General features: G+C 37.1%; 1 long non-coding RNA gene across 1 annotated transcript; it reads left to right on the top strand.

Moving 5' to 3' along the window:
• The first annotated feature begins 295 nt into the window (after positions 1–295).
• LOC128852065 (uncharacterized) lies at positions 296–22,205 on the top strand. Its single transcript, XR_008449675.1, has 7 exons — positions 296–1,615; positions 4,107–4,188; positions 6,631–6,663; positions 13,480–13,598; positions 15,615–15,707; positions 19,600–19,639; positions 21,639–22,205. It is a non-coding gene; the product is annotated as an uncharacterized LOC128852065 (long non-coding RNA).
• The last annotated feature ends 6 nt before the right edge of the window (positions 22,206–22,211 follow it).

Genomic DNA, 22,211 nt, shown 5'->3' with positions numbered 1-22,211 from the left:
AATGCACCACATGCTCAGTTCTTCATCTCTATTTGCATAAACGGGAAGGGGAAACATATTGCAGTTATTTTATCTGACAAATAAGTGTCATAAAGATGAATCTTTCCCTTCCCAAATCCCGATCTTTTGTTTGTATTTGTTTTGCCACACATAGAAGGACTGGATAATAAGACAGGACTACTTTGAAGCATCTCTCGGGTTGGTTTTCTGTGGGGAGCTCTGCAGCAGGCATGGGTGGCGTGGGCAGTAGGGAGTAGGGTTCTTCTGCGTTATCGCAACGTGAGTCACGGCAGTTCTGCATAGCGGCATCTCCTGAATTTGGAGCTGTCAGGGCTGGGAACACAAATTATTTCCCAGACAATCAGAATGGTCTGTAGATGTTCTGAAGTGAGAAACTTGTTTGCTAACCACCCTTCTCTACAGGACTGTCAAGGAGCTCAGGAAACGAGGCTGGCTGCTGAAACAAAAATGGTGTTTACAGGCAAGTAATGGCCTTTGGGTTTTGTGATGTCAGTGAGAAAATAATGCAGCTCTACTCTTCCTGTGGGTGAAACAGAAAATCAAAGGCGAAACAGCACAACGTATGGTACAGAAATTACGTATAGCACCAGGACAACATGTAAGAAAACTGGCAGAAAAGGGCTTCCATGGATACCATGGATATCATTATCCTGAAAACACTTAAGGATAAGGGGTTGGTTCTTGAAAATGGCTGAGGCACTGAAAAATGGGTGGAACAATCCATACTTGATTCAGCTTCTTCTGTAAGTGGGGCAGCTGTGCTCAATGTTGCCACCTCCTGCCAGGTTTCCTTTATATCAGAGAATCGAGATGTGCTCACAGAATATTTGACTTCAGTACAAATATATTACTTTCTTCTTGAATATGTGACTTTCTCCTTTTATAAAGATGTATATACATCCTGATGCACGTACTATGCACTTTTACCAGACAGACATTCTGTTTATTTCTGGATTTCAGCCCATGTATAAATTAATCTGCCTTTATCCCTATTTCTCAAGAGATGTACGTAGCTGTCCATATACTAGCATTTATCTTTCTGGTTAGTGCCACTGTGTGGATAATACATCACTAGAGCAGTGGTGCTAGTTATGATGTATGACACCAACATATCATAAAAGCATTGCCACTTCTGTGATGTATTATTCAAAACATGGAATTAAACAGAAAGATCAATATAATACAGGCCCTTAATTTTTTAAGGTGGGTTAGAAGCTTTCAGATTAAAGAGTTTAGGCGCCAGAAGGTTAACATAAAGGCTCAATACACAAAAGAAACAAATGTGGATAACTTTTATTGCATTTATGACCCAGTTTGTACCAAAAAAAGATTCCTTCCGTGGCCAGTGAAACTTTTCAGGTTTCCTACATGTTTCAATACCGCTCTGTACTCAGCAGCAAAACAACCTTCTTCTAGAGTATCTTCCACAAAATGCTGTTTCCACTGATGTCACATCAGCCAGTTCCCTCAGTTCCCTCTCAGATCCTGGACCATCACCTGGCAACTCCTGCTGCACCCAACTCTGAGCGACCTGAGGATGGTACTCTCATCCCTGTTGATCAGCTGCCTAAAGTGCTGAGCAGGGCAGATAATGGTGCGTTTATTTTCCTGCATTTGACACAGTTAAGGCACTTATTTGACTCTCTTTTCTCTACTTGGCTACTGATTACTACTGAACTTATTGAAATTCATTTCCTGTGGAAGAACTATCCCTTTTTTGTGAAATGTTTTTGGAATTATGACATATTTTCAGAAGTTAATAGGGAGAGAATGGGGTAGGGGATTGAAAAAAAACCCCAAAAAAAAGCCTAGGAATCCATCTTATTTCCTTTGTGGCTGGCTGAAATCCTTTCATTAAGAACACTCTTATTTTCATTAACATTTTCTGCATTTTCTGTTCTCTCAGATTTACTCAGATAAAAATTGTATTTAGCATCATTCATTAGCTTTTCCAACACTGCTAATCTAATGTGTTCAAGAACCATAGTGTAGGCAAAATTTGAGTAAGGGATGTTTTTAGGTTCTGTGTTTCTGATTTTATTTCAGTTCTGCAAGTGCTTCCGATATGTTTAGGCAGTATTTTCCTCCTTTGGCTCGGAAAGGTGAAACGGCAAAAGAGGCTGCAGGGTCCTCACGTACATAACTTTAAGAATGTCTAGAGATTGCAAAACATGAAGCTGGCACTTCTGGGCTTCAGTGTATCTCACGTAAAGAAAAACTGTTCCACCATGAGCCACAAAATCTTTCTTAGATTTGGAAGGCCCTACTCCTAAACATCTTAACAGAATAAAACCCAGCATGTAGTGTTTACGTTGTTCTATTTTCGTATGGTTGTGATGCAGCCACCTTATTTGTTTTCTATGCTTGAATATTCCATTTATTAATCTCTTTAGCAGGTTTGTTTGGATTTTTTTCCCTGCTTTTTTAACCAAAACTTTATGGGTTTAGGACAGTAAATTTATTAACATTTCTTCGGTAACATACAAAATCCTTTTCCTGCCTTGATATTATTCCCTTCAATCTTTGAAGATATTTATACTGTTTTATATCCCCTTAATCTCCTTTTCGCTAAGCTGTGTAAATTAAGTTCCCTTGCTTGCTCTTCCTCTATCATATCCTCTGATCCTTGAATCATTTCAGTTGTCCAAGCTATCACAAAACCAGCATATATGTTTCCTGGGAATCGGAACATAAAAAGAAATTGAGAGGCCCTGCTCTGCCACATGATGCTCTGTGAGCACACCTCTTGTGGGCAGTCTTAGCCAAAAAGAACCGCATGTGCAGTTCTATTTGTTATATATTTTTATCAGTTTTTGGTACTATTCACAGAGTGTCAGGCATTGTTTATGCATTAGATGCTGTATTTCCCAGCCTAAACAGCTTAAAAGGGAAGATCTTAATTGTGTGTGAGAAACTCCTGTCGGAGACCCGCACAAAGAGAGCTACACATTAAAACCTCTGTGCTATTTCAATTCCTTTAGAATCTGTATTTATGACATATAATGTAACGTGACAGATGCGGTTCAGATTTTTAATGTGTTTTGTCCTGAGAATAATGTTTCAATAAGAGGGTTTATGGGACAGTGAGAGAGGAAGGAAATAGTTCAGATTGTGCAACATCCATAAGCACTGCAGCTTATGGAGGTCGTAGCTATTTACATCTCCTATCCCCAGATAACACACTGACAAATTCATTCAGATCTAGATATAGATAATTTCATCTAAGTCAGAGTAAGATAATAACATCAGTCCCCTAGCCAGTGATTTACAGTAACTGTCTTCTCTCTAAGGCGAAATACTAAATCTACCAAAAATATATTTGTCTGTCTTCTGATTTGAGTCTAAACAAATCTATACATGTAGTCAAAGTACTAGTGATGCCAAAGAGAAATATGTTTGTATAGTTAGGCAGCTGAAGGTACCCATCTCTCTTCCAACATCCTTTTCTGCCTTGGTGTTGTCACTGTAAGTGAATTAGTATGATGGGCTGAATGATGTCTTCAGTTACACTCATTCTCTGTGATATCACAGGAATTCAATGTATATAGATGTAGAATTTCTCCAAGAAGTGTCTATAAACATATACTAGTTTGGATAGACAACAACATTGATGTAACATAAAAGAGAGTGATTTAATATAGTGAAAAGTAATGTGTTAGGCTTGATTATGCTATTGAATACATATAAATGTGAATACAAACATATATCACCAGTGTGATTGATTGGCACTTTCATTTCTAGATTTCCTGTGTGTATACAGAAGTACATATATTGTAGTAATTTATATGCCTGTGTATTCAACTGTACCACCAACTCTAAAGCAAGGTAGTCTTTGGAAATCTTTTGAAAAACATCTTGTGCAGACATACAACAGAACGTAGTTCCTTTTTAAGAAAGATATCATTTACCTCAACATCAATCTGTGACTTTAATGTATTAGTAAGAAGTTAAGAACAGTGTGAATCTTCTATGATAGTGAAGAAACTCTACGTTTTTGGTGTTGTTTAATGCAAAGTTTCTCTGTAACATCATGTTTCTATCACTCTACCTTATCTTAATCCTGATCATTCCCTTTTTTTTTACAGGTAGAAAGAGACTATTTCTTACTCGGCTGTAATGGAATGACCAACAGTTTCTTGGAATAGATCTTTCCTTTTGAGGATCCGTGTAGGTTTTAGTTTGATATATGCTAGGTTCTAGTATGATATTTTACAGTGAAGAGGTTACTTATAGTAATGTCAGGAGCATTCAAAGTCATAACCTTTTAAGGTAAATATAAATATGTATGTATTATGTCTAGAAATATTGAATGTAGTGAAAGCTGGATGTTGCAATTATTGGTAAAAAGAGAGATGAATGCATTTCAACTGACAATCATAAGTAGAAAATGTAATTTAACTTCCTTTTTTAGAGCTGTGGTGAAGGTAAAAACCTTGATGGGAGCCATTAGCTTTTAACGATTTATAATGCTTTTAAGAGCTTCCATACAATGTGCAAAGAAAAGAAGAAAAGTATTAGTTTGTAATTCAGAGAAGGTCATTTCCATTTAGACACAGAAAAAGTATCTTTTGAGGTGTTTATCTATAAACTATTTACAACACAAATAGAAGTTTGATCAAAGGAGTAGAATTATGCAGACATTATGGAAGGTACACAGTTAAGTCCTGAGCTTTTCTTTCAGAAAGAAGTATCAGTAAATATCAGTAAGTTGATCTGGAGAAACATACTTTTAGAAAGGCTCTGAGCTTCTTTTGAGATTTTTTTTTCATTAGCACCTAGTGCTATCAAATTATGCCTACCGTAAATTAACATAGCACAGACATTATTAAATTTCGAAAGAGCCACAATGTCCATGGATATATAAAGAAAAATCTAAAACTGAAATAAGTATATATGACTTTAGCCTAACTCAGAACAAAACTTAACGTGTAATATTCTTTGATAAAAGGTGCATGAGTGCTAGGGACTTCCACTAGGCTTTTAAAATGGTATTATTTTAATTAAACTGTATCCTTACATCCAAATAATGTTATCTAAGGTAACAAGGCTGAAGGTTGATGAGTTTGCATTTGGTTGCAGGTGTTACTGATTATACATCCATACTATCCAGGGAATTCTCTAACGGAATTGCAGAAACCAGGCCAGCTCAGGTCAGGTTTTCTTATTAGAAATTAAAGAGAGAGCTAGAACCATCTACACCTACTGTGTGCAGCTGTGAACACTGAGGCCAACTATTGCAGCCTGTTTGACCGCCACAGAATCCTTCCCAAGGAGTGGCAGCGTGGCCTTCGCCTGCCCAAGAGGACTCAACTGCAGCTGAGAGTGTCCTGCTGTACCCGATGGGTATTTTGTGCGCTTCCTATTGAATTAGGGTCATTGGGTGACTGACAAAGACAGCATCAAGTGTGGTTCAGGTAAGGAAGGGCTTAGGAGCTGAGGCGCTCAGGCATCTCCATGGGGAAAAACAAACTGGAAGTGGGCTTCAAGCTCGTTTAGACAGAAGAGAGAGCTTGAACACGTTTTTATTCCACTTTCTGTAATAATACTTGCTACTGAAGAAAAACAGTTTTTATTTGTGTTATACTTTATATTTATTTCTATTTTATTTTGGAAAGAAATGGTGGTCAGCCTTTGAAAGACACTAGGAAGGTTCTTTTTTCAGCCAGATGATGCATGTTATTCAGTGAGAAGCCTGGCTGAAATAAACATAGGTCCTTTCCGTCCCTCACAAATATTTTCTGCTGACATTTTATGAAATATGTGATTTTGATAAGTGTTGCTCTTCTGCTGGGTGTTGATGTGTGGCAAGGACAGTGGTTTCAAATATAAAAGACATGCTTGTAAAACTTTAGTGTGACCTCTTCATCCAGAAAAACTGAAAAGAATAACATCTATAAGATTTGTAGTGCTCAGGATGGGTCTAAATTAGCAATTTGCCTCATAACAGGCATGAAGTTTGGAAGTGAATCTCCACTTATTGCATTGTGGTTTACTTTGAAGAGCAACCTCAGAGTACTTGATGGTTTCTTTTTGAAAGGAAATAAACTTAAAGCTGTGCTCCTGGAATTCAATTGTATGCCCCAATACTTAATGAATACCAGGCTATATCTTGTCCAAGGTAAAATGCCTGAAGCAGATCAATATTCACATGGACATGGGGTCACCTACATCATCTACTACACCCTCTTATTCTGCCACACTGCTTACTAATGTAGATGCGGCAAAAAAACCCACACATTGGGTTAACAACTAATGTTTTATTACAAGGGAAAAAAAAAACATGGTAAACTATATACAGAAAGGTGACATAAATACTTAATTCATGAAGTAGAACTACTGTGCAGTCTGGTCTTCACTGAGGTAAATACTAGGACAGCTGGTGCTTCTCCTTTTGTTTAGTGAGGCTCAATAACAGCAACACCCAAAATTTTTATAAGCTATCCTGATGAGTAACAGAGCCCAACTTAAGGTGCCTTTGATTTTTTCACCGAAGATGTGTTTTTTTTCTTACTCTTTTCACAGCCTGTTACCATCTTTAGCTAAACATTTGTTGATGGTTTCTGCTATTTCAACTGTCGCATACAGTAATGATCGTTTCTTCTTTTACAGGATGGATTCTCCAGTTCTTCTCACACTTCATAGGTAATTCTGAAACAGGTTTTTCACTTCACATTGTACAGTAGACTTGTGAAACATGAATTGTATTCCTAAAAATCATAACTTTTGTATCTCAGTACAGGAAGCAGATTCTAAAGCACAATTGGTGCAGAAACACGATACACTGCTGTAACTCAAATTATCCTCCACTTCTCCTCCTTCCAGTGGAAATAGCTTTCAAACAGAATTAGAAACCACACACTAGTAAACGTTTTGGTTGCTCCCAGCAGGTCTGTTCAGTTTGCTTTCATCCTGCTGTTTCTCTCTTTGTCTCGTGATCCCTTTCCCTCCATAAATATGACAGCATAGGTTGCCATGTGAAAGGTGAAATGCGTTTCCACATATGCCACCATCTTGTATTTTGTCATCTTAACTAGGCTTGATCTACCCATATTTAAAAAGTTCAAGACCCTTTAGGTTTCTTTGACCAGTGTTTAGGTGTGTGCTGGTCTGTCCCAAAATTACGTGATTTTGGGAGGAATTAGATCAGGATAGGATGCCCTTAAGAGTGCAAAGAAAATTTTGCTACATTTGGCTGGTGCTTTGCTCAGACTTTGATTATCCCGTTTTGGATACCAGGAAACCTGCTTAGGAGTGGATGCTTCCCAAGGAGGTTATTTTAATTCAATAATATGCAATGTATTTACGGGCCTTTGGGTCAAAATTTCCCTTGTTTTGGTGTCCCAAGTGGCAGGCTGTCTATTTTTAACACCCTTCTTAGATATCTAATGCTTTGTATTTAATATCGATGATTTAAGAAACTTATTCTGCATTGTCAGTTTTAGCATTGAAGCACTGATCCGGGTCTCGTTGCCTTCTGGGGTTAGGTATCTATCATCAGACCGAGATGCTGTTGAAGTCTTTGGTGTTGAGGAATGTAATTCAAATCTGGAAAACAGGGTAATGTGATGCCATGCACCTTGAGGAAACCTATTGCATGACTTTGGGTGGAGTCCTGGAACTTGACAACTATATGGACTTGTTCCAAATAATTAAATGAATCTCTCTTCAGAGCATATGGTGCAGAGAACATGTCATGTTTGAGAAATATGGTTGGCTTCTAATCTTGATTTTTAATTTTGTACCAGAACAATAATTTGGCTCAGCATATAAAGATTCCTCCTCCTTTCCCCCCTACATTAAGTACAAATGTGTTTTCATCAAGGACAGAAAAGAAAAAAAAAATCATTTCAGGAAAATCCAGTTTCCATTGCATTATCTCGAAGATAATACTTTTTGTCTCAGTACTTTTGAACTGCAGTTTAGAATTAATGGGGCTGGTTTTATTTCCTATTGATAGTAGAAGTATGTGATGGAAATTAAAAATCTAAAGATTCAGCTGTTCAAGATGTATCTGTTGCTCTATATGAAGGATATGTCTGGTATAATTGTTGCTAAAAAAATCTGCTGGAGAGAAAGGATTCATTGCTTGATACACCAGAAATGTAGTAGCCTATCCCATTCCCCTGCCTGGGTTGCATACGGATGTTTAATAATCACACCAGGGTCCAGACTGGGTGGTGGAGAGGTGCGGCACAGGCTGAGCTGCTCAGAAAGCAGCAGCCTCACTCTGTTCAGGCTTCTGGAAACATCTCAGGTGAGATCCTGGATCCCACCGTACCAGGAGAGATCTGCCATCAGTTTTAGGGGTGCTTCCCTCTGTGTGCTGAGGCTAAAGCAGTGGCATTACCCAATAACTAGTCAGCCAGAGAAGGACCCTTGCCTACCCGATTATGTTGTTCCTGACTCACGGACCTGTTTTGAACAAATCCCTGGAGGCTGTCTGGGTGAGGTGAGGAGCAGAAGGCTTCTGCCTGCCCAGTGCAGAGCCTGACCGGGATGCTCAGCTCTGCTAGGCTCTCTGCCACATCCTCACTGAGCCAGGGTTTTTCTCTACGGAACTAAGGAGATTAGGCTTTTAAGGGGAAGTCTAAGAGGATTGCAGATTTAAGAGATGGACAAAGGGGCACATTTATAGCTTTTTAATTAAAAGATATTTTGGCTCGAAGGCCAGGGGGGATTAAGGAATCGGTAAAACCAAGTTAAATGTCAAACGCAGGGTTAAACCACAAATTAGGCATATTTCTAATGGATCCTTAGCATCTAACTTTATTTTTTTCCTTGAGATTAAACAATCTGTAAAGCTTATTAAGGTCATTTCCTATCAATCTTCCTTTTTGACCGCTTTTCCCCTCCTGCCCAAATTTATGGCATGACAAATACATTTAAATCCAACACAAGAATTTGGATGGCTAGTAATATAAAAAGGAGGACCTTTAACAGACTGTGCCATGCTCAGTTCTTTTAAGAAAAATCTTCTATCTTCTGACAGCAATAACTGGATCTACTCTTTCTAGGGGTAGTTGTGTTTGAATATTTAAATGGATAGGTCCTTTCTTTATTCCTTTTACGTCTACTTATTTTAAATGTCCCACAGTATATGAAAGTCAAAGGGAGAAGCAAAGTATTGATCAGATTATACAAGAGAAATTCTCACAGGCCTAATGCAAAAAAAAGACTGTTCCTAATTTTCTGTGTAAACCTCTTGTCATTATACTACTGAGTTATGTAACATTATTTTGAAGTGAAAGCAAAGGTGTTAAGTCAAAAGAAGTAATTTTAAGTTTTTAATTATTCTACAAGTTATGCCCTACAGCACATTTTCTTAAAATTGTACCTTTTGTTCAGCACTAAACTGCATGAATTACTTATAAGTCAGGCAGATCAATATCACAGAATGTCTTACAAATAATAATTTAATTCAGCTGGGATTTTGTTTTCTTTTGTTGCTGTTCATTCACCGACATTTTCTTCTTGCAGCTTTAATAGCAAAAATCAGCTGGTGAAAGGAAAGGTCTCTTACCAAATGAATCTCTGAGTTCAAGGACACAACTAATAGCAGTGTGCTAATAATATCACGCAGCCGTTTTCTAGCACAGCAATCAGGACTGTCTTGAGTTGTGTGGTGGCGTCTTTTGCCTAAAGTCACTGGTGATGACATGTTAATTCTTACCAGTTGCTCTTGAGCTCAGCGGTGATAAAACCAGAAACAGGACACCACCCACTAGAGATGTGCTTAACAAGTTAAGGGAATTTGAACTGCTGCAAACAGGTTTGTCCTTGGATATTTTCATTATTGCAGAATGGTGGGGAGAGTTTTGGTTGATATGCTGAACATATTGACAGGCACGTCAGGTACCCACCCATACATGCACGGATATGCTGTTCTAAATGCAGAGTTGCTAGCTGTACAACCTAACTGAAAAAGAAAACTTCTTTTCGATACCCAATACCTCTCCATTTGCCACATTATTTACTGCAATATAATTTTCTCTTTGGAATGAAGTCCACTGAAAACTAATGAAAAATCATTTTAAATATCTAACAGCTGCTAACATCTTGATGCTTTAAAAATCTGAAAGGGGCTAGGCGAATATTACTGAAAATGAGTATTTCACGTATAGCATTGGCAAAAATTTACGCAAAAAGTATCTTATGTACAGCAGATGTCTGTAGCTGCTTGAGATTTCAGTAAACTATATTAGATTGTGTTAAGGTGAATTTGTTAGCCTGTGCTCAGTCAGGAGCATCTGTAAAATCATCTGCTTTGAATACATTTTGAAAGCTTCAGCACAAGGTTAAAAGGAAAAAAACATACAGCAGCAGAAGTAGTAAAATACTGGTTTGGGTGCCACAAAATTCTGTTTCCCTGAAATCCAAGCAGAGGATAAAATATAGTGTTGCATGCTTCCTTAAGTTTCTACCAAGGGATTTCTGTCAGGACACTGCTGTACCGTTAGTGCTTTACTGTTTGCTTGCATATTGTTTGATTCAACACTTACATCAGCTCCCTGGAACCAGTTTTAATCCATGGAGTCCCACTGCTTACTCTGTGGCAAAGGGTAAGTCACTCAGAGCTGAGCAAGGCTCTGCTCTCTCCTTTATGACATTGTCCATATATCCACAGGAATGATAGGATTTGCCCTGCTGTAAAAGGCAGTAGCTTCTGACCCTGCTTTTCCGTTTGCCTCAGTTTATAAAATTTTCCTATCTGTCCTAAAGAAAAAATATTGTTTGATCCCTTTATTTGTGAAGTTCTTTGACCTTACAGGATGAAAGGCGCCTACAAAAATATGTTCAACCACTATTTGCTTTCTTTGATGTTTTTAATAGACGGTGCAGTCAGGCTTACTGTGTTTTGCTTTCGATTTTAACAGAGTTAGTTCTGATTTCTGTTTACTTCTAGCAGTCGGAGGTTCTGGCATTTTGAAAACAAGTACTTTTATTTTAATATCAGCCCTTTTGTGTGTCGTCTAAGCATAGAGCTGGACTGAAATGGCATTGAAGTGTTGAAAAGCTCACGTTATTAATCACAGCTTTGCTGTGTCAGAGGAGAGGACCCCGTAGGGTTATCTTCCCAGGCTCCGTGGCTTTTGAAACAGTGTCCCAGCAGGGCAGTCTGCCTGGTCTGGGGAAATCCATCCCCTATAATGTCTGGAGCATAGGCTTCCAGCCTCGCCTTTTCTGAACGTGAGTCTTGTGTTCTTAACAGTCTCTGCCATATGCTGTGATTTGGCACCTCCCTGTTTTCCAGAAGAATCCCATTACCTGCCACCAGCCCAGTCAGTTGTGCCCAAAGAATTTTTCTTCTTAGGAGAAATGATAACAGAAGAGCCTTTCCTGTGTGCCAAATGGTTCGTCTTGCTTTCCAGTCGTGCAGGAACCTGGGAGGCCGGAACCTTACCCTGACTTGTGTTTGCAGTTGTGCAAGTCTAAGTCACTATTTAATTGGGATTACTTTAGTTTCGTGTTGGTACAGTTGTGCGATACAAAACTGAACTTTGCATATTTTCCCCTGATCAAAGTGTTACGTGTGCAGTTTAGGGTGCCACTGGTTTTTCTTGGATGTTTTTCTCCATTAGCTCCTGCTACACTTTTCAACTTTCTGAAAAATCATCCCTGCTATCTGTGGGAGGACACTTTTATGTTGATTCCTGACAACTATTTTTTCTACTTTTTTTTCTGTGTTAACGTCTATATTTACGACATGCTATATTTAAGTGAAATTCATAGTACACCTCTACTTTCTTTAATAATTTCACTCTGTATTGATAGCTATTACTTTTGTGTCGATCTCTAACAGGCTGATTTTAGTTACCGCGTAACAATTTAATACCAATAACATCAGTCTATAAAACAGCCAAATAAAACCACCTAAACCCCATAAAACCACCTGATTAATGTTTTTTACAACACCCTCTTCTGAAGTAAACAGATCTTACTGGATTTTAACATCTGGTCCCCAACAATTCTTACAGGAGCGATGATTTTTTTTTTCCTGATTGCAAATGCTGACCATTTTTTTCATCAACCTTTTCATCAGGGCACAGCTGTTGCTGCAGAGCACCACGTATTCACATCTGAACCATGACTGATGCACACTGCTTTTTACTTCTATCTGACATCATTTTGCATTGGGTACAATTCAAAAAGACAAATGTCTTCGTGTGCTTTAGAAAGGCATCTCATCACCATTTAGAAACAGCCTTTTATTCATGTTTATATAATAGCTACAAAGTATGCTTCAGCTCTGTGTCTCCTGAAGGAGAGGTCTGGAGCCATTTCTCTCCTTAAAGGGATGGGCAATGGAATGGACTCCCTTTATATGAACTTTCAAGTATTTTTTATTGTTCCAAAACGATAGTTGTCACCATTTAATGTTGCCTTTTGAACAAGGTTTCAGTAACTATGTGAAAAATAATTATGGTTTTTGAAGTGTGAGTGTTTTCATGTTTTTGAGGGTATATTTTTAAAAACTGGAACAGTGGAGACTCCATACACAGTTCAAGTTTCCCAGTCCTGCATACCTACAGCTTGCTAGTTTTCACGTGTTTCAGAATGATCATTTATGACAAGCTGAGCCTTAGTAAGCTGTGGCTCTGTGCTGTAGTCAAGTAACAGCTTTATGTTTTTGATGTCTTGTGCAAATACATTGAAATCCTGAACTGTGCGGTGAATTAGCATTAGGTGAATAATTTAAATACTACCACTCATATGCATAAGATTGCAGTTGAGGTTGGAAATTCTGTTGTATCTGTTTCTTCTCAACACATGGCAACGTGTCTCCCTGCCTCTTCTCTCCTCCCTGTTTGCTAGACACTATATTTAAGAAAAAAATAATAGGGATTTGATCAACATCACTTTAAGTTATATGAATACGGAGGGGAAAATTATAAGAGGGCTTCATTCCTTTAGTAACCATTTCTGCTCAGACTTTTTTAGGTTACTCAAGCATTTCATTTTACAAATACAGTAATTTAATAGTATAGATAATGTAAGAATTGGCTCTGCTTTTGAAAATATGGGTAAAGGGCAGCAGTGATTAATGTAAAGTTTAAAATTAGAGTAGCATGCTTTCCTGTAAATGATCCAATAATTACCTAAACTTGAGAAGGATGACCTGAGCTCTAAAACATCTACTACTTTTCTTAGTTTCAATGAGAAATGGGAACCCACTTGTATGAGCATCCTCTTCCCAGTATACTGAGTTTTTAAACAAACAGACAAACAATCAAGTAAGACCTAAACCAAACTCTGCATACCAGAAATGTCTTCCTGCGATAGTCAGTCCACTGCAATAATCAATAGTTGTCAGTTGGAGTTTGGATATCCTCCAGGCCTCTGTGGAATAACATCTTTTTAAAGGAACACATGAAATGTAGAGTTCCTTGGGATTTTTGCCTCAGGCTGTGGACAGACTGTTTTAGACATTGACTGTGGTGGATTCTCCTTTTATTGCAGACACAGCCTGGAGTTCTTGGAATACGCGAAGACATTTTTCTGGGTTTTGGTCTCTTTTGTAAAATGAGGCTTTTTAGCCAAAGTGAACTACATCCAATTTCCATTACCACTTTTCCCAGGTAAGTCTTTACTTATCTAAATTCTGTTTTCTTCTCGTTGGCAGGGGAGCAGGAGGTTGAGAATTTTTCAAGGAAACTTTCCTAGCACTCTCAACCCAGTGGGTTTTCCTAGCATTACAGGAACTTTTTTTATTCGTTTTATAGTGTAGCTAAATTTTAAGGAATTGGTAACATCCACCTTTATCTATTCTGCTAGCCTAGAAGTCACCGTCTTGACCAACCTATTTCACTCTTTCAGCAGAAGATCTTTAAGTACTTTGATAAGTATTAATTAAACTGCAGAACATGCCATATACTTTTATTCCAATCTTACAGAAGAGAAAATGACCTATGAGGAAAATTAGCACAAGGAATTCAAGTAAAAATGCTGATGTGCAAAATGCTAGCCAGAGTAGTTGGTATTCAGTTGGGGGAGTTTTTAGTAATGTTTCTGTAAATGTTCTGGGTAGAGACAAGGCAACACTGATAGCAGTGGAACTAGCTCAAAATTATATTTTATGGGTTTTATAATGTTTATCTGTTTATATTTTGCTTTTGTACATAAGTATTCATCTGTTCTATTTTTTCAGGCTATTCAAATTAAGTATTTTTCATAGATTCCCAAGATGCACTATACTCCATTTATTTGTTATAGTACTGACCATGATTAATGACCAACCACAGTTTGAATATCTCATTTTTAATGATCATGATAAATTGTAGCCATCATGGTAATTTAATATGCTTATCATGCAAGATCTAAGTAAAAAAAACTTAAATTATATCATAATTAGGAAGCACATCTTAGCTGGGAAGCACAAGAATAATTTGCCATTATAAAACTTGCAGTTCATGCTTTCGCTGAAATGGTTTAGTTGCACATCAATCCAGCTGCTCTGTTCGGTTCTTACAGGAATGTAGGTCATGAACTTTTCTATATTGCATCTCATATGGCCGAAGAGTCTTTTTGCAAAGTCTTTGATTCCACTTTTCTCCTGAACCTAATTTATGATTGATGGGGATAAAGAGAGGTCACGAAATGAGTCAGATAAAAAAGACTGTCAGGTAGCAAGATGAAGCTTAGAAGATTCCTCATGTCATCTCTAGGTTATATGAGATGCATCAGAGTCAGACTGCTGTTTGGCTACATCTATATGCAACCTGGTCATACATTCCCCAGTGCTCAGCATGGCCCACCTCTGTATCGTAGTGTGACCTGGTGACAAGCAGCAGTCCCTTTTTCTCCTGCTTTCTATTTACACACAGGAAAGCTGTAGGCCTGTGGGCTTGAGTAGTGCTGCAACACTTCCTAACACCGGCTCTGATGCTGGTGACGAAGATATAGAGCATCACTCCATCAAGTAGTCTAAACTTACCCTCTCTGAGTGTCACATTCAGTGTGACACTTGTTCATGTTTCATTTCTTCCTACTGTGATGCCTTCCCTCTTCCTGCTGGGTTTTGCCATTCTCTGGGTGACAGTGGAAGCTGAGAGCACAGAACCATCCAACCCAGTCCAGTATCACCTGTGGCCACACTTGCAGTACAGTGAATGTTTAGCAGAGCTTCTGAAGTTGATTTTAGTTTTTAAGGCAACACCAAACAAACACAGCAATGAAGATGGTAGTTCATCTTTTTAATGATTTTTTTTAATTACTGTTATAACATTTATAGTTTCTCTAAATACGTTTGTCAAATCATCACTGAGTTAGCGTCTTGCACTTGGCAAAATGTTGTTTTGTAATGGTCATTGTGTTTGTACTTCACATCAAATAACATTGTGTGCTATAATATAAACTCATATAATATAAACTCAAACTAATATATAAACTCAAGAGAAGCATGATCAGCAATCAGTAAAATCAAAACTAAGTTGATCTTTGGTTATAAGTAAAAAACAATCAATTAACAGGATTTTACAGTTCAATATTAATTTTGTCGGTAGAAGTCATTGGGTGGTAGTTCTTTAAGACTGGTCTCTTGCTGTGAGTGCTCTTGATGAAGCCAACAGGAGAAAAATCGTAATATTTCATCACAGAAGAGGTGGATTCTATGAAGTGTTGGTGGGAAACAGCTGGAGGGACAGACGACTTGCCTCTCTGATGTCACTGCCAAGAAGAGTTCAATCAGGGTAAGCTGTCCTTGATTTAGTAGCATCAGTACGCTTGATTCCTAAGAAAGAGTTGACAGAAATTGCTCTAAAAATTCCTCTTAATAAAAGCGGGACAGAATATCTTAAAATGGACATGATTTAATCACAGAAACCCATGATTTAGCAAAGAATATTTTAATTGTTAAAAGTCACTTTGCCAGTGGACATAGCAACATCGTCTTAAGCAGTAACATGTAGAGAGCTCAAGACTAATTTCATATATAGAAATTATTATTTTTTAAGAGTAGTTTATGGAATCCTTTATAAAATATTCATTTTCAGTGCCATCAGAGTAGTTGTAATGTTTTGTAATCATGTAATGTTGAATTTGCACTGCTCTTACATCTTTAATTACAAAGCTAAATTGTACTAATATCCATTAGGTAATTCCTAATTGAAGCTACATCATATGTTTGCTGTGGCAATACTAAGTGATATAATTAAATTCTAATATGCATCAGTAAAAAAAAAAAAGAGAATGAAGAACAGAGGAAAGAATAAACAAGTTTGTGAAAGTTCTCATATCTGAAGTGTTTCTATAATGAGAAAGAGTGCTGACTGTACTTGCCCATTTTATTTTAATTACTATATGCAAAATGTACCAAAGCTTCACCAACTGAAAATCACTCTTTCTGAAGACTTATGGCAGCATATTTACTAATAATGTATTTAAAGCTGTTGCTGTTTATGGAATTTTCCTTATCATTTAAGTGTCCTTTAAATGTTTGGGATGAATCTTAAACTGTGATTTGTCCACCTAAGTTTAGACTAACTGACAATATGCTGTAGAGTATGTGTGTATTCTTTTTCTGGGGTGACCGAAATGGATCTTTCCATAGAAATTTGCCACATTTCTGAAGTATATCACCTTTAATTACTACAATTTAGAAATGCGGATGGCTAACGCTCAGAACCACATATGGAAATCTTCAAAAGCGTGTAATTTTGTGTGTATATCAAAGACTGGAATATTGTGCTTCAGTTTCATGAGATTGCAGGCAGGAAATACTACTCTTCAGGGAAAACACTCTTCTTCTGACATAAAGATGGGACCTTAGCTTGGGTGCCAGGGCCCCAATCCCAGTGCCACCAGTGGATGATTCCATTTTTCAAGCAGCGTCTGTCCTCTATCCATTGGTGTTCCTATGATCTAGGTCCAGATCAACACCTCTTGCACTCCTTGAAGAGCTGTGTATATGAAGGGTTACTTCTTGGGATACAGTTTTTATAAGTAGAAATACCATATCAACTCACGTAAAAGAAATGTATATACTAAGGACTGATTTTATGAAAGCAAATTAATTCTACTGCTTAGTCTCATCCTTCAGGTGGTAAATACTGTAGTAATTAAGGTATGTAACCTGCAATTTTCTTGCTGGCTAAACTTGCTGTCAGAGGAAGTTCTTTGGTCTTACAGATGGGCTACGTTCCTCAGCCAGGCACAGCAGATAAGGATTATCAGGATATAATCCTTAGGGTTAACCATGTAAAATGTGATTCATCTTCTCTTAATATGGTAACCAGATGTTTGGTGTCAATTAGACTTTATTTCTCTTTTCTTTTTGAGGCTGTTTCACCTTTTCTCCTTTATAAGTGTGACAGAATGCTAGAAAATCTTTGTCACTTAGCAACCATTTTTGAAAATGAAGATTTTTTTTTTTTTTAAATACCAGCCTTTGCTATTACTTAAAACAAGGGTAGGTCAGTATTTTGGGCTGTACTGGTATGGTTTTTCAACTGATCCTTTAATTTCATAATTCTGAGTATGATTTCACAGACTGAATATTATTTTGTGAGTTGGTCTTTTAGAGACTAATTCATGCTTTTAGCATTGTAGATCTAGAAATCTCTATGGATTTTTATATGCTTAGGTACATTATGATTTCCCACAAAATTTAATGCCTAGACAACAACCTGAAAATTGTTCAGGAGGGCCTTAAAATATCCAAGCAAAACTTCTGTACACAGAATCTGGAGGTATAACAGATTTCGGCTTGAACTAGACACAAGAATGGATTATCTTTCAGGATTTTAAATGAAACAACATGCAGCAGGAAAGTCCAATCAATGAGGTGTTTAATCAACCAGAGAAGTAGTGATGAATACCAGGGTTTCTGTCACTAACTTACATTGTTATTTGTACCTTTATTTTATTTGTTTATTTTTTACTTTTTACTAAGTATGGAGGATTTTGTGATATCTTCCTTGAAAATTACTTTATACAGACCACAGAGCTCCCACTTTGCTGGGCAGTGAAATCAGGAGGAATAGTGAATTGACAATAAATAATGGAAATCCCCTTCCATTTAGATTTGGGATGTAACTTCTGAAAATTTCTTTTTTCCTATTCTTTTATTTATAGTGCTATTTCCATTCCTTTCTTTACCGTTGCCTATAATTTCAAAATGTTGTTCTGTTCTTTTTATTATTATTATTATTGTTATTATTATTATTATCATCTTATTATTTTTCCCCTTTTTTTGTTTTCTGTTGTTACAGTTTTTCCTTTCAATTAAGATTAACTGGGAAAACTCATGTTTTTCCTAGCATATTAAATCAAAATCAGTGGCCATGAAGATGACAATAGTGTCTTGTAGAGAAATGTGGAAGATAATACAAAGTCAAAATTATAATAATAATAATGTCAGGTTTAATAATTGAAATGCCAGAAATGGGAAAATCATAGGCCTATTGAAAATTAGAGATTTTAAAATATTACTGATTATTTTTCCACAGCCTGTAAGGTCTCTCATGTGTCTAGAAACCACACTTGACAAGCATATTTTTTTTTTCCTTGTATCTTCATTGGCATATTTTTTGTGAAATTGTTACTGATACTTTAATGAAAATACAGAATAAGAATCCCAGTCGAGATTCCAGGTCCATATTAAATGCAGATGGGAAAACAATAAAACTAATTTTGGTATAATTCATGAACAAAAGACTCAAACCCCTTTTCCATTTTATTTTGGTGATTACTATAACTAATAGCTTAAGACCATTAAAATTAAACTTCGTGTTTTCAGACATTTTTTTTCAAAAGTACTCTACGGTTCGAATATTAAGAACATGTTAATGCGATATTGTGTGTCTTTAATAGAGATACAATGCTGTAACTAGATGTATTTAATGCTAGCCTCAGCCTGTTATAACAGAAAAATTCATGGTTCAACTCTGTAGCTGTCTTCTGATCTTCACTGGCCTTTCCTCCTCGTGATGTAAGTTGATCATGAGAAACATGACTCCTCGGGAAAGACAGTGTTGAGGGCACTCTGATATATCATGTGTGGCTTTTGTAAATAACACCATAAATTCTATAAAGCTATTGGCTCCAACATAAAGTAAAAAGTAAAGATAAACTGTTTACCCACAGGTTTTCTGTGTGCCTGGTCAGAATTTACATTCTTCAGCTCTATCTTTTAATGTATTTTGTAGAATGATAGTGTATAATAGAGTTGTGTTTTCGTATTTTCTAAATTGCAACCATTCTCCTTTAAACACTAATTGTATTATGTGCTCTCCAAAGAGCTGGACCAGTTGTTTCAAATCTTGTAGAGTTTGAAACTTCTTAGCTCAGATCCCTTGCCAGATACCTATGGCCAGCACACAGTGAAAAAGAACCATGTGGATGAAGAGCAGAACTGTTGGATTTGTCTTTGCACAACTCGCTGTGCAGATGTTGTACGTTACATGTTTCTATGATTGGGTATGTGGGGAATGACTGCAAGGGTCAGGCTGATGCTTTCCTGAGAGCATCTGAAGGTGTTCTGGCTGGAAAATATTTGAGTAGTCTCCTGTTTATCAGATTTTGAGTTTTCTGAGTTTCAAGAGCCTCTGCTGACCTGTTTTCCTGGTTTTTTTTTTCCTGTAGTTTGAAACAACAACCAGTTTCAGAATTTTGAAGACTCTTGGTACATCTCCTTCCAAAAGATGTTCTACCTCAGAGCTTCAGCCAAGTCAGGATCCCAACAGAATAAATTTTAAAGGATTTACAAGCTAATAGTAGCTCCCCAGGAGATTCATTGTTTATCAAAGTTTCCTTGCCCAAGGTGTTCCTTACAGAAATTGAAAAAATGATCAGTTTTCTGTAATATTACTATTAGCAGATTTCTGAAAAGAGATGAGGTAACTAATTTGAACATCAGGTAAAACAACCTCTCTCTTCTCTTGGGACTCCTTACACAGTCTTCAATGCTGAATGATAAATTTGGATATACGACAGCCCAATTTATTTAACATTTTGTTAGTCCTGCTAGGTGCTAAAAAGCTGCCCACTTCATTTTAATTCAAATTAATGTAACAAAAGCATTCTTAGGATACCTTGGAGCTCTCAAACATGACATGCTAGAGGGAATGAAACACAGTTTTTTATATACAAGGAAGTGGATGGATCGCATCACTTTCAAATATTCATGAATGAACTATGTTTGGCTAATTCCAGGGGAGTAAAAATAAGTAGTTTTATTCATCTTTTCATCATTTCACATTATAATCCCATTATGTGGAAGCCAATTGCTTTTATGTCTTTTTAATTATTTTTTTTTTAAAAAAAAAGTTCTTTTATTGCAAAAGGAGTTCTAAGGCCTCTGCAAGCTGCTGTGATGCTGTTAAATTTAATGGGCTCCAGCTGTGCAAGGGTATTGTCAGGAAGAAAGCACAAACCCCCTGCAAGAATTAACAGAAAAAGAGTGCTTTTTATGGGCTATTTGTTTATTGGGAGGATGTATCATTGAAGTGATACATCCATGTGGAGTTTTTTTTAAGAAGCACTGAAAACATATTTAGTTATGTATGCATGCAGTAGATTTTTGTTAAACTGAGATACTATAGTGATGCAATTAAAGATCTACAGCGGAGCAGGTGCTAACACTGAGTTATACTTTCACATATTCTTTATCTGAAAGGGAATTCGGAATCATGTTTTCTTACACGTTATCCAGCTTGCTTGAAGAAGTTTTCTCCAAACAAAAAGCCCTTCAGCCCCTATTCATGGAGCTATGAGCTATCTCTGCTGCCACCTTTGTCACCATCACCTTTCACTTGCATCACTGTATGCACAGAGATGCATCACTGGCCGTGCTCTATTAGCACTGCTGGCTACCTAAAGGACAAATACCAACTTGTGTTTGCTTTTTATCTACATGCTGCCGCACACCTCCATTTCTGAGATATTTTGGGAATAATGAAAAATTATTTACTCACTACTTCATTACATCCTCCCTTCCTGCTTCCTTCTGTGTGATCTGACTTGCATCGCATTCTCCAGCAGTGTTTTGATGAGACAACTGCTTGAGGTGACTGTACGAAAAACTGTTCCAGCAGCAGGTGATCACTGTGACCCACTCCAGGCACTGTGTTCTTGTTAAGGTGTTGCTGTTGTCTACTGATGACATCTGCCGTGGACAAGATATTCATGACACTTGACTGTGTCCATCATGCTCAAGTCCCAAACAACATCTTAGCTGCATCCTCATCCTCGCTTGCCTTATAAGGAATAGCTGAATCAACCCAGTAAAGCATGAAAAGTGCAGTTAAAATAAGACAGTGTGTATACAGGGAGCAAGTGAGATTTGAAGTTTGTGTTGCATACAGATCTGCCTAAATCCAGGCACTGAAAATATGAGACTCTTAAAGAAGGTACTGATTGCCGATCTTCTAAAAATTCAGGTCCTTCTGAAGCTTTTTATAATGACCCAAATGTAAGCTACTTTCCTACTGCCTTCTCTCTAAACATGATTCGCTTCTTCTACCTTACTAATTGAATAAGCTGATCTTGCACAGGCTAAATATGATTGAGAGAATAATCCCCAGAATGAGTGTTCCTTGTATGCAACTTAACTTGGAAAGGCCATGAAATATATATCTTTGATTTGAATTTTTTTTCCTTTTTTTAAATTTTTTTTTCCCCAGAAAACCACTAATTGCACTCAAAGAGAGACATATAAGTCCTTAAAATGAAATACGGAAAACAAGTTCCCATGGAGCATTCTGCCTTTAGAAGCATTTCCAACACTGAATAGAAAGTGGCATTACATGACAGAATAAGGACATTTGGTGGACCAGTAGAGATTCTTCTGCAGAAGGGCAAGGCCGAATACTTCTGCACCTCTGCTTGACCAGGTTCTTCAGGTCATGAATTAGAGACGTTATACCTCCGCACTCGCACATGACATTTTCAGACTGGTATGTTGTCTTTTGCAATGGCCCACATCATTGTATCCCATGTAATTTTTTTCCTTTCATTGTTCACAGTCTTAGTCCGTTCCAGTTTAAAAACACCGCATAAATGAGATATGAGACTAAGCGTAGCAAGCACATTAAACTTATATTTAAAAATTGATTTTGCCTGGAATTATGAATATGTAGTATATTAACTAAAGTGCCACAAATTTCTTTTAACTATTATCTTTTGTAATGATGTGACTTAGAATTTACTTTCTAAGAAATTTTCATGAATACAAAGTGTTCATCTTCAAACATCAC

This window comes from Cuculus canorus, chromosome 4 (genome assembly GCF_017976375.1).
Source record: "Cuculus canorus isolate bCucCan1 chromosome 4, bCucCan1.pri, whole genome shotgun sequence".
Lineage (NCBI taxonomy): Eukaryota > Metazoa > Chordata > Aves > Cuculiformes > Cuculidae > Cuculus > Cuculus canorus.
This window is presented reverse-complemented; position numbering and strand designations above follow the sequence as displayed.